General features: G+C 47.1%; 2 pseudogenes; one reads left to right on the top strand and one right to left on the bottom strand.

The window, feature by feature from the left end:
* Positions 1 to 3,562: 3,562 nt before the first annotated feature.
* Positions 3,563 to 4,455, bottom strand: LOC127185661 (RNA-binding protein with serine-rich domain 1-like; annotated as a pseudogene).
* Positions 4,456 to 5,846: 1,391 nt separating this feature from the next.
* LOC127185427 (PWWP domain-containing DNA repair factor 3A-like) lies at positions 5,847 to 9,666 on the top strand (annotated as a pseudogene).
* The last annotated feature ends 1,300 nt before the right edge of the window (positions 9,667 to 10,966 follow it).

Below are 10,966 nucleotides of genomic sequence, written 5' to 3'. Positions count from 1 at the left end.
AGTAACATACAGCAGTGAAGAGGCACAATACAACATAGGCAAGCACTGCCAGAAACATCTCCTATTTGTGATACATTTTAGTCATTGGGCATTCAAAAACCTACTATTGTCAGAATTTTTCTTTCTTTTCTTTTCCCTTCCTTCCTTCCTTCCTTCCTTCCTTCCTTCTTTCCTTCTTTCTTTTTCTGCTTTGAGACAAGGTTTCTCTGCATAGCCCTGGCTGTCCTAGAATTTACTCTGTAGACCAGGCTGGCCTCGAACTCAAAAAGATCCATCTGCCTCTGCCTTCCGAGTGCTGGAATTACAGGCATGAGCCACCACTGTCTAGCAAATTTTTCTTTTTATATTGTGAATCCAAATATTTGCAGTTAAACCAGGTATGGTATCTGGGCAGTGGTGGCGCCTTTAATCTCAGCACTCAGGAGGCAGACGCAAACAGACCTCTGTGAGTGCAAAGCTAGTCTGGTCTAGATAGCCAGGTCCAGGACAACCAGAACCACACAATGAGAACTTATCTCCATTTTTTTTCACCAGTTGTGACGGCACACAGATATCTGAAGAGGCAAAAGCAGGAAACTTACAAGGTCAAGAGAGAGGCTACACATTCTCCAAGGGTAATGGCACACCACCTTAATCCCAGCACTCAGACAAAGAAATAGGCAGAACTTTGTGACTTCAAGACCATCACACTAAGTTCCAGGCAGTCAGAGATACATAGCTAAGACGCTTTCTATGAAACAAATTGTTTGACAGTTTCAAAATATTTATATAATGAATTTTGCACCACTGTACTCAGCGCCAGTGTGTGTGTGTGCACGTGTGTGTGTGTGTGTGTGTGTGTGTGTGTGTGTGTGTGTGTGTGTGTTTGACTTGGTCTACTCAGTTGTCAGGACATGAATGTATGATCTGCTTTTTCAACTCACAGCTGGACTCCACCCTGCAATACTTCTTTTCAGCCTGGACTGAGTACCAGTAGACCACATCTTAAACAGAGCTCAGAACCCTGTAGAATGTTGCTACAACCTCTTTAATTTCTTTTCATGCAGTCACCACATACAGGCTTATGTGAGAAATATTTACTTCTTTCAGTATGGTATAAGAGTAAATGTGTATGAATTATTCTTTTAAAAATTATTTCAATTTTTAAATTGTGTGTGTGTGTGTGTGTGTGTGTGTGTGTGTGTGTGTGTGTCTGTTTTGGGAATATGTACATCTAAGTGCAGATGCCTGTGGTGACCAAAGGACTTGGATCTCCTGGAGTTAGAAATGCAGGTGGTGTGAGCCATGAGATTTGACTGGCAGAACTTGAACTCTGCTCCTCAGGAAGAAGAATGCCTGCTCTTAACCACTGAGCCATCTCTCCAGCCCCTTACTTATGTATCACTTATTTAGTAATTAAGATTAGAATAAAAGAACCTGTTTCAGCCAGATTACTAGGGTAGACAGGGTTATCTGGCAAATTGCTGTCATTGAAACTGCTGACCTTAAAAAAAATAAATAAATAAAAAGAATGAAAGAAAGAAAGAAAGAAAGAAAGAAAGAAAGAAAGAAAGAAAGAAAGAAAGAAAAATCCCAAATCTTGAGCCAGGGCAGTGGTGCATGCCTGTGATCCCAGCACTCAGGGAGGCAAAGGCAGGCTTGGTCTACAAAGTGAGCTCAGGACAGCCCAGGCTACACCTCCACCTCTGCAGGGCAACTGACCATAAATTTATCAAACAATGAATCAAACATTTTGTTCTTTTGTTTAACACCCTCCCCCTCCTGTGGCTTTTGAACCAAATCAAAATGTATTTAAAACTCTTCCTGTGGCCATCGAAGACTTACATGACTGACTCCCTACTTGCAGTTTAGATCTTTTGTGTGTGTGTGTGTGTGTTCTTTTTTTTAAAACACATTTTTATTGAAAGATAAAATAATTCATACTACATCTCATTTTCTATCCCATCCCATACATCCTCCCATTCCTCCCTCCCTCCCACTTTCACCCCAATCCCCCTTCCCTATGACTGTGACCAAGGGGGACCTCCTCCCCCTGAATATGGTGCTAGGGTATCAAGTCTCTTCTTGGTAGTCCGCTATCCTTCCTCCAAGTGCCATTGGGCCTCCCCAACAAAGGGACATGGCCAAATATGGGGCACCAGAGATCCTGTGACAGTCAGTCCCCAGTCTCCACTTAACTGTGGAGAATGTTCTGTCCCTTGGTTAGATCTGGAGGAACTCTGCAGTCAGCTAGCTGCTGGCTATTCCTCAAATGGGCCAAGTATGCGTGTGCCTTAGGGCTTGCCTGTCCCCTGCTTGCCATGTTCTTTACTAAGTAAGATACTTGTCCAACTCCCAGTTTCTGTTCAAATTTCACCTGTCATCAGAAGGGCTTTCTTGATCACCTCCACTACCCTTCTTTGTCCCTGTTCCCTGCCTCTTGCTGCTTCCCTCACTCCCTGTAGACAGTTCTGCTTTCATAGCATGCACACGCGCGCGCACACACACACACACACACACACACACACACAGACAGAGACAGAGAAGTATTAAACTTAATTTTACCCTATGACAGAAAACATTCAACATTTTGTTTTTTTTTCCTTTGTGAACAATGTTACAAAAAACACAAACCCATGGCTTTCATATCAAAAGCAGTAAGAGAGCTGGCTTTGGTGGCGCACACCTTTAATGCTAGCACTTGGGGAGGCAGAAGCAGCCCAGGACAGCTAAGGCTACACAGAGAAACCCTGTCTAAAAATAAAAGCAATGAGAGATAGTTTATTCTGGAACCTAATAAGAATGACCATGGCCCTTTAATCTCAGCACTAGGGAGAGAGAGGCAGGTGGATCGCTGTGAGTTTGAGGCCAGCCTGGTCTACAGAGCGAGTCTAGGACAGCCAAGGCTACACAGAGACATGGGGACAGAACAGACAAGTATGTATGGTGTTTTTGTTTTGTTTTGTTTTGTTTTTTGAGATAGGGTTTCTCTGTGTAGCCTTGCCTGTCCTGGACTCACTTTTGTAGACCAGGCTGGCCTCGAACTCACAGAGATTCACCTGCCTCTGCCTCCCTAGTGCTGGGATTAAAGTCATGCGCCACGATGCCCGGCATGAGACAACTATGTATGAAGAAGACTTTTAACCCTAGAAGTTGAAGAGCACTCAGCAGGGACACGGTCCGGCCTACAGAACAGTAGCTTGGTCCTTTCAGATGCAGCACAGCAGCAGCAGGGGTGTGTGATCAGGTTGTCTGACTGGTTCTCGGTCATGTGTGGAAAACGGTGTGCTGCCATATGGAGGCTTGCTTTGTTGGCTTGTTGCTTGTTGGCTCTGCTACCAGACTCTCAAGAACTGGAAGGGGTAAACTTTCTAGCCAGAAAACTACAGGGTACCCCTGTGGATCCGGAGTCTACAGTCCCTCTGCAGCCAGAACCCTCTTGCAGAGGAAATGTCTCTGAACTGCTGTCTTCAAAGCCTACCCTGGTAAAGGGATCCTTCCTTACAGATCCTCATCTGGCTAGAGAAAGGACAAAACTGAGCCGGGGAACATAAGTTACAGAGGTACGCAGCCATGTCCCTGCTTATCGAGAGGACTTGGAACTGGAGCGGCTCCTGTGGCTGCGGAGGCCTCCTACTTACAGGGGACCTGCGTCTCAGAGAGTGAGACCTTCTCTTCACTCCTGGGGGTGACCTGTGCTACATGGGAGGCGGCGGGAGCATTCTCCTGGGTGGGCTGAATCGCCGCCAGGGGGTGGCCAAAGCCAGGGGTGCCAACACAGCAGTAGCAGTGGTCTCTTGGCCATCAATTTGTCCTCCAGACACGTGCTTCAACACCTTCGCCGCTTCATCTGGATTCTCACATTCCACACATGCATAGCCTTTGGACAGATGAGGGTGCATGCGCTCTACAGGCATGTCAATTATCTTAATTTTCCCTTCAGTAGAAAATATTTCCATATGATCCTTGGTCACATTCCTGGTGAGCCTCCCAAAGTGCACTTTGGTGGGTTTAGGTGAAGGGCTCTGCCTTTTCCTCTCTTTTAGGTGGCTTGGATTTGGAACAAGAAGCCACCTGTTGTCATGCCTATGCTGAGATGGGCTCGGAGAGCCGGTGGAGCTGCTAGAACTGGAGCTTCGAGATGTGCTGGAAACTGCCTGAGCTCCTGGATGCAGTGGACAAGCTGGAGCCACTGCTTGAGCCTGTGCTGGCGCTGGAGCCCGAGCTGGAGGTTGAGCTGGACCAAGCAAGACCTGCAGCTGTTGCTTGAAGCACGGTGTCTCTTCCGAGTCTTATCTCAGCCACAGTCCTTTTCGCATGACTCTTTAGTGGCCCCTTTATCTTTAGCGCCATCCTTGGCCTTCTCTTCAGAGTGCTCCTTGAGTTTGATAGGAGAAGGAGCCCTAGTGCTGGACTTTTTAATTATTTTCTTTGACTCCTAGTAAACTCTTCTTTCTTCACTCCTGATAAATCCATTTTCCCCTTCTGAAGTGTTCAAAGCAGCAATGTCGGCCTCACTTATCTGAACTCTCTTTTCTAACTTGAGTCTGAAAAACCATCCCTAATCAATTATAATTTACGCCAAAGAGCAGCATCTTCCCGGGGCCGCCACCTCCTCCTGTTCTCCTCCACATTCTAACACTTTAACAACTTTTTACAGATTCATTTTTACTTTATGTATATTGGCGTTTTTTTTTTTCTGTGTGTATATATGTGCACCACAGTCGTGCTTGTGGAACAAGAAAGGGGCATTAGTCCCCTGGAACTGGAGTTAAGGATGGCTCTAAGCCTCCATGTGGGTGCTGCGAACCAAGTTCAGGTTGTCTACAAGAGTAGCAAGTGCTCCCCAAACCATTGAAACATCTCTCTAGTCCCAAAAGAATATTTTTGTCATGGAAACAAGCTGAGCCAAAATCTTAATACAAGGGCTGGAGAGATGGCTCAGTGGCTAAGAACACTGTCTACTCTTCTAAAGGACCCGAGTTCAATTCCTAGTACCCACAGGGTAGGTCACAACTATCTGTATCTCCACTTTCAGGTGATCTGATACCCTCACACCAAGGCACATTAAGTTAAATCAATCAATCAATCAATTAATCAATCAATCAACACAGAACTTTGAGGCCGCTGAGGTAGACTTTTGGATGTAAAATGTTTCTCAGAATCTTCTGCCCTAAAAGCTTATTCTCCACTTGCTGCTATTAGGAGGTGGTAAAACATGGTAGAAGCTGTACTTACAGGACGAGCCTTCTGGTCATTGAGAATGTGCCCATCAATAGGGTATAAAGACCCCCGTCTCTTCCTTTTCCTCTTCTTTCACTCAGTAGCTGCCATGAGCTATACAGCTTATTCTACCACATGCTCCTTGCCACAGGCACATAAACAACAGAACAAGCTTACCATAGACTGAGACCTCCAGTGCCAATGTACACTCCTGTACTCTTAGCCCTTGGGAGAATCAGAAAGTAAGGACCAGACTATATGAGACCCTGTCTCAAACAACCAAATCAAACTAAATGAAGCCAAAATCTCCTCCAAAACTACAATCCAAAATAACCCTTTGTGCTTTCTTCTATCTGCTGTAATGGGCCCTAGACAAGTGTCTTTCCTCATTTTAAGGTAATTATCTAAGGCACCCATGACATTAAAACAAACCCAACTAACATAAAAATAAAATAAAAATGAATGAGGAAAGGACAGAGTGCGGCATCTGTATAAGGGAAACTAAAGTTAACTAAAAGCAACATCAAAGGACTGAACTTTGTAAAGATGTTACCCCCTCATTAATTCATAAAGATGTTAAAATTCTCATTTTTAAAACATCATGCTAAATAAAAATGACTCTGACAGATCTTACACCTATCAGAATGGCTAAAATCAACAACTCAAGTGAGGGCCGGACATGAGCACTCAAGAGTCAGAGGCAGGAGAATCCCTGTGAGTTCGAGGCTAGTCTGGTCTACAAAGTGAGTCCAGGACAGCCAGGTACACACAGAGAAACCCTGTCTCAAAAAACCAAATACAGAAACAAAAACAACTCAAGTGATAGCTGGCGAGGATGTGGAGAAGGGGGGACACTCCTCCATTGCTGGTGGGAGTGCAAACTTGTACAACCACTTTGGAAATCAATCTGGCGCTTTCTCAGGAAATGGGGACTAATTCTACCTCAAGACCCAGCCATACCACTCTGGGCATATACCCAAAAGATGCTGCACCATACAACATTTGCACAACTATGTTCATAGCAGATTTATTTATTTATTTATTTTAAAATTTTCTTTATTTATTAAGTATACAACATTCTGCCTGCAAGCCAGAAGAGGGCACCAGATCTCATTATAGATGGCTGTGAGCCACCATGTGGTTGCTGAGAATTGAACTCATGACCTTTGGAAGAGCAATCAGCGATCTTAACCTCTGAGCCATCTCTCCAGCCCAAGCAGCTTTATTTGTAATAGCCAGAATCTGGAAACAAGCTGGATGTCCATCTACTAAAGAATGGACAAAGAAACTGTGGTACATTTACACAATGGAATACTACTCAGCTATTACAAACAAGGAAAACTTGAAATTTGCAGACAAATGGATGGAACTAGAAATGATCGTCCTGAGTGAGGTAACCCAGACCCAGAAAGACACACATTGTATATACTTGTTCATATTAGTCACATAATACAGGATAACCACACTATAATACAGAGACTGATGCACCAACCAAGGACCACGTATAATGTGGACCTAGACCCTCTTCTCAGATGTAGTAGATAACACAGTCTTCTTGTGGATTCCATAATACAAGGAGTAGGGACTACTTCTGACATGGACTCTGACCCCCCCAACACTGATCACTTCCTCCTGGCAGGGTGGTCTTGCTAGGCCACAGAGGAAGAGGATACAGGTAGTACAGATGGGACTTGACAGGCTGAGGTCAGATGTTATGGGAGAAGGGCTCCCCTTTCTGAGGACTAAAGGAGGGAGAGGGTATGAGGGAGGAAGGGTGGGATTGGGAGGTGATGATGGAGGGGACTACAATCAGGATGTAAGGTGGACAAATTAAAAAAAAACCCTCATGCTAGCCAGGCATGGTGGTGCATGTGGGAGACAGGGCAGGCAGATCTCTGTGAGTTCGAGGCCAGCCAGGTCTACAGAATGAGCTCTAGGTCAGCCAGAGCTACGCAGAGAAACCCTGTCTCGAAAAACAAAGAAAACACACACACACACACACACACACACACACACACACACACACACACGCACACACACAACCTTGGAGGCAGAGGCAGGTGGATAGCTGTGAGTTCAAGGCCTGCCTGGTCTACAAAGAGTTCCAGGATAGCCTTACACAGAGAAACCCTGTCTCAAAAAACAAAACAAAACAAAACAAAACAAAAAACAAAAACAAAAAACAAAAAAACACAAAACAAAACCCAAACCAACCAAACAAAACCCCAAAACCAAAACCAAAACCCCAAAATCTTATGCTACTTTTTTGTGGTCAGAACAGTCTTAGTGTTTTATGTAAGTAAATATATGAATCTAGGGAGTTTTTGAAAACAAATATAGTGCCGGGAAGACCAGGGTCTAGAATCAGAACTCAGTCAGTAAACTGCTTGCAAGCGTGTAGACCCAGCACCCAGACATGGTAGCACATGTTGTAGTCAGTGCTGAAGGGATTCCCAGGCCAGTGTAGCTGAATCAGTTAAGTCCCAGTTCCCAGCGATCCATCAGCTTCCTCCCTTCTTTCCCGATCTTGGTGGAACCTCCACTGTTGGCACCTGTGCCACCGTGGTACCGAGTCAAGGGCGAGGGACTGTGGATTTAGCACACAATAAAACAGCGGGTTCTTCATGCTAAAAGAGTGGTGGCCTTTATTCAGCACCCAAAGAGCCTTTTTATAGGCAGCAAAGCAGGAATGCCACTCGCAGGTGAAATCCCTCAAGAGGTGATTGCGCACACCAGGGAAAGTCCCAAGGAAGGGAGGGGTGCGTTCTCAGAGCGGTAACCATGAGTAGCTAACCTACATAAGCACAGACACGGAAGCTGCTAAAAACAGGACATGAAACAGCAAGACAGGCAGGCAGCCCAGTTGGGCCTGGTTCCCACATTGGGCCCCCTCGCTTAGAAATGCAAGGAAGTGTGCTAAGAGGCAGCAGAGTGTGGCCAAGGTCCCCAGCACCTGCAGGAAAGGCTGCTGGAAATCCAGGAAAGAGAAAGCTAAGCACATGCAAGCACAGGCATCAAGGTGCCCCAGCCTCCATGGAGGGTGCCCTGGCTAAAAATGAGCAGCAGGTTGCCTCTGGACAGAAGAGGAGGAGGAGGAGGAATAGGAAGAAGAAGAGGAAGAGGAGGAGGAAGTGCATCTCCACCTCCCCCAAATCCTGGAAGCCAGGAGTAAGAGCATGGTGTGCAGGACTAGAGATCCAGGCTATTGGAGCCCAGAGGAAGACCCCTCTTCCAGAGGACAAGGAGGACCCCAGCCCAGGGACCCTGAAGCCAGATGCAAAGGGGTATTGGCAGCCTGTGTGCCTCCTATCCCGAGGCTGCGGAGGTTACTCTGACTTGCTAGCAGAAAAAGGAAGAGCCATGTGCTGTGGCCCTGGGCAGGGTCCCGGAAGTGGAACCTCAAATGCACTCAAAGGTGGCCAGTACCAGGTTCCAGAGGAGAGGGGCCACAATTCAAGAAGAGAGCCAAGGCACCAAGGTGGCTTCTTCTGCCCAGGGTCCGAATACCATTGAACGAGGAATGCTGGTCTGGTTCAAATTTCAGAATCTACCTTTCTGGCCAGGGGTGGTCAAAGCATCAGCCAACACGACAAGATGGCAAGGGTGCTGTTGATCGAAGGCAACAATGCAGCTTGAGTGCAGGGGTGTCCGTGTCCCTCTCCGCAAGCTGAAGCATCTGGACTGTGGGGAGAAGAGATCACTCTTGATGAGAGCCAGCAGAGTGTACGGCCAGGGCATAGGCTGGTGCTTCTCAGTGGTCGACCACTACAGAGAGAGCCTGGCCTGTGGCTCCTCCCTGGGCTCCTTTATGGACTACTACACCACCCGAGCCAGTTACCTGCTAAGGAGGGCCATCCAAGAGGGCGACCTGCACATGGACTTCCCCTAGGTGAGCTGTGCTGACTTGGAAGTTTGGGCGGAGGAGACAGCCCTGGCTGGGAAGGGGCCCCACAAGAAACTCCTACCTGACCGCATGAGGCTGCATGGGACAGAGCCAACAAGAAGCTGGTAGACTTCATCGTCAAGAGGAAAGGGGCCGACCAGCACCTACTGGGCATCGTGAAGGGCAGAACACAGTCCAAGTGGTTAGATAACCTCCGGAAATCTAAAAGGGAAGTCTTCTGCATTGAGACCTACCTGGAGGATGATGATCAGTTGTATCTTGTGGCCAGCCACTTGCAAGAATTAGCCAAGGAAGCAGATGAGGCCCTACTTTTCCTGACAAGAGGAGACAAAGTGCGCTTTACCATGGAGGTTCTCCTTCCAGAAGCAATCATCTGCTCCATCGCTGCCCTGGAGGAGCTCAGCTACAAGGAGGCAGAAGAGAAGTACCTGCGTAGCCCACCCGTGCACTACCATGAAAAGGAACTCTTCCACAAGACCATCTTAAAGGCTGCCCGCAAGAGGTCAGCAGCCAGGATTCAGACTGCCAGGGCCCCTCCTGCGCTTGGTCCCACTTCTTAGAAGGGACCTCCTTCCTTTCAGCCATCACCCCTGCAACTCCCCAAGACAGGAGACAGGAAGCACCCCACAAAGAGGAACATTATGGAGCCTGTGGCACATGATATGTGTGCTCTGAGAGCTCCTCCCTGGCGGGGGGCACGTTTTCTTCCCCCCTTGAAATAAATGTTCACTTTTGTGTTTGACAGTGCAGATGTCTAAATTGGCTCTACAAATCCTTGAGCCCGAGTACCCAGAAGTCCTGAGGGCACGCATCACTGGAACCTCACCAGCCCTGTATGGAGTATTGGCTAGCTAGGCACACAGCCTTGCACTCTCTGCAGGGACCCTATGCACCCAGACAGCACACCTTTTCTCAGACTCCTCCCATACTTCCTTGTCCTCCTCTCTGTCTTCTCTCTACGGTGCTATGGATGGGGCCCGGGTTCTGCTGTTTTCTCCACTAACTCGTTCTTCACTCACTCACACCGAAGGAGAGGATGTGTGTTTTATTGCTGGTCTTTGAAGCCAGAGAAGGGAAATGTGACTCTAGAAATGGCCTGATTTCAAAGAACACAGTGTATTGCATTCTCTGTCTCTGTCTCTGTCTATCTCTTTCTGTCTGTCTGTCTCTCTGCCACTCTCTGTCTCTGTCTGTCTCTGTCTCTGTGTCTGTCTGTCTGTCTGTCTGTCTGTCTGTCTGTCTGTCTCTCTCTCTCTCTCTCTCTCTCTCTCTCTGTGTGTGTGTGTGTGCACGTGCACAAGTTGTAGGTAATCTTAGGTCAAAATCTGGTGTTCTCAGTTATTCTCCTCTACTTTCTGAGACAGGATCTGTGACAGAACCTGTTGCTCACAGATTGTACTCACAGAATGGCTGTCCAGACAGCTCTTTTGGTCCTCCTGTGTTTGTCACCCCAGTGGTGAGATTAAACCTGACTGTCCATAATACTTTTCTTTTAATGTAATGAACTCAGGTACCCCCCCATACAGGAAGCACTTTGCACTCTCAGCCACTCTCAACCCCCCAAGATTCTTCATACTCTTAATGAGAAAGATTTGCCAACCCTGTGGGCTGACTGTCTGCAGCAGACATCACCATCTCAGCTTTCCTCAGATTCCTGAGATCAGCGCTTTCAGGTGTTTGCAGGAGAAGGAGGGGCCTGTCATTCTTTGGAATAACAAACACCTGGAGTGTACTGATGAGAAGCAGCCAGGCCACACTGCCCAGAAGGTCCTGTTTGCCTGTCTTGGACCACAGTCCTTGGTGTATTTCAGAGATAGGGCACTGAATCGGCCCCTCTGTGGACCCTGAAGTACAACCTTA

The sequence above is a fragment of the Acomys russatus genome, chromosome X (genome assembly GCF_903995435.1).
Source record: "Acomys russatus chromosome X, mAcoRus1.1, whole genome shotgun sequence".
NCBI lineage: Eukaryota > Metazoa > Chordata > Mammalia > Rodentia > Muridae > Acomys > Acomys russatus.
This window is presented reverse-complemented; position numbering and strand designations above follow the sequence as displayed.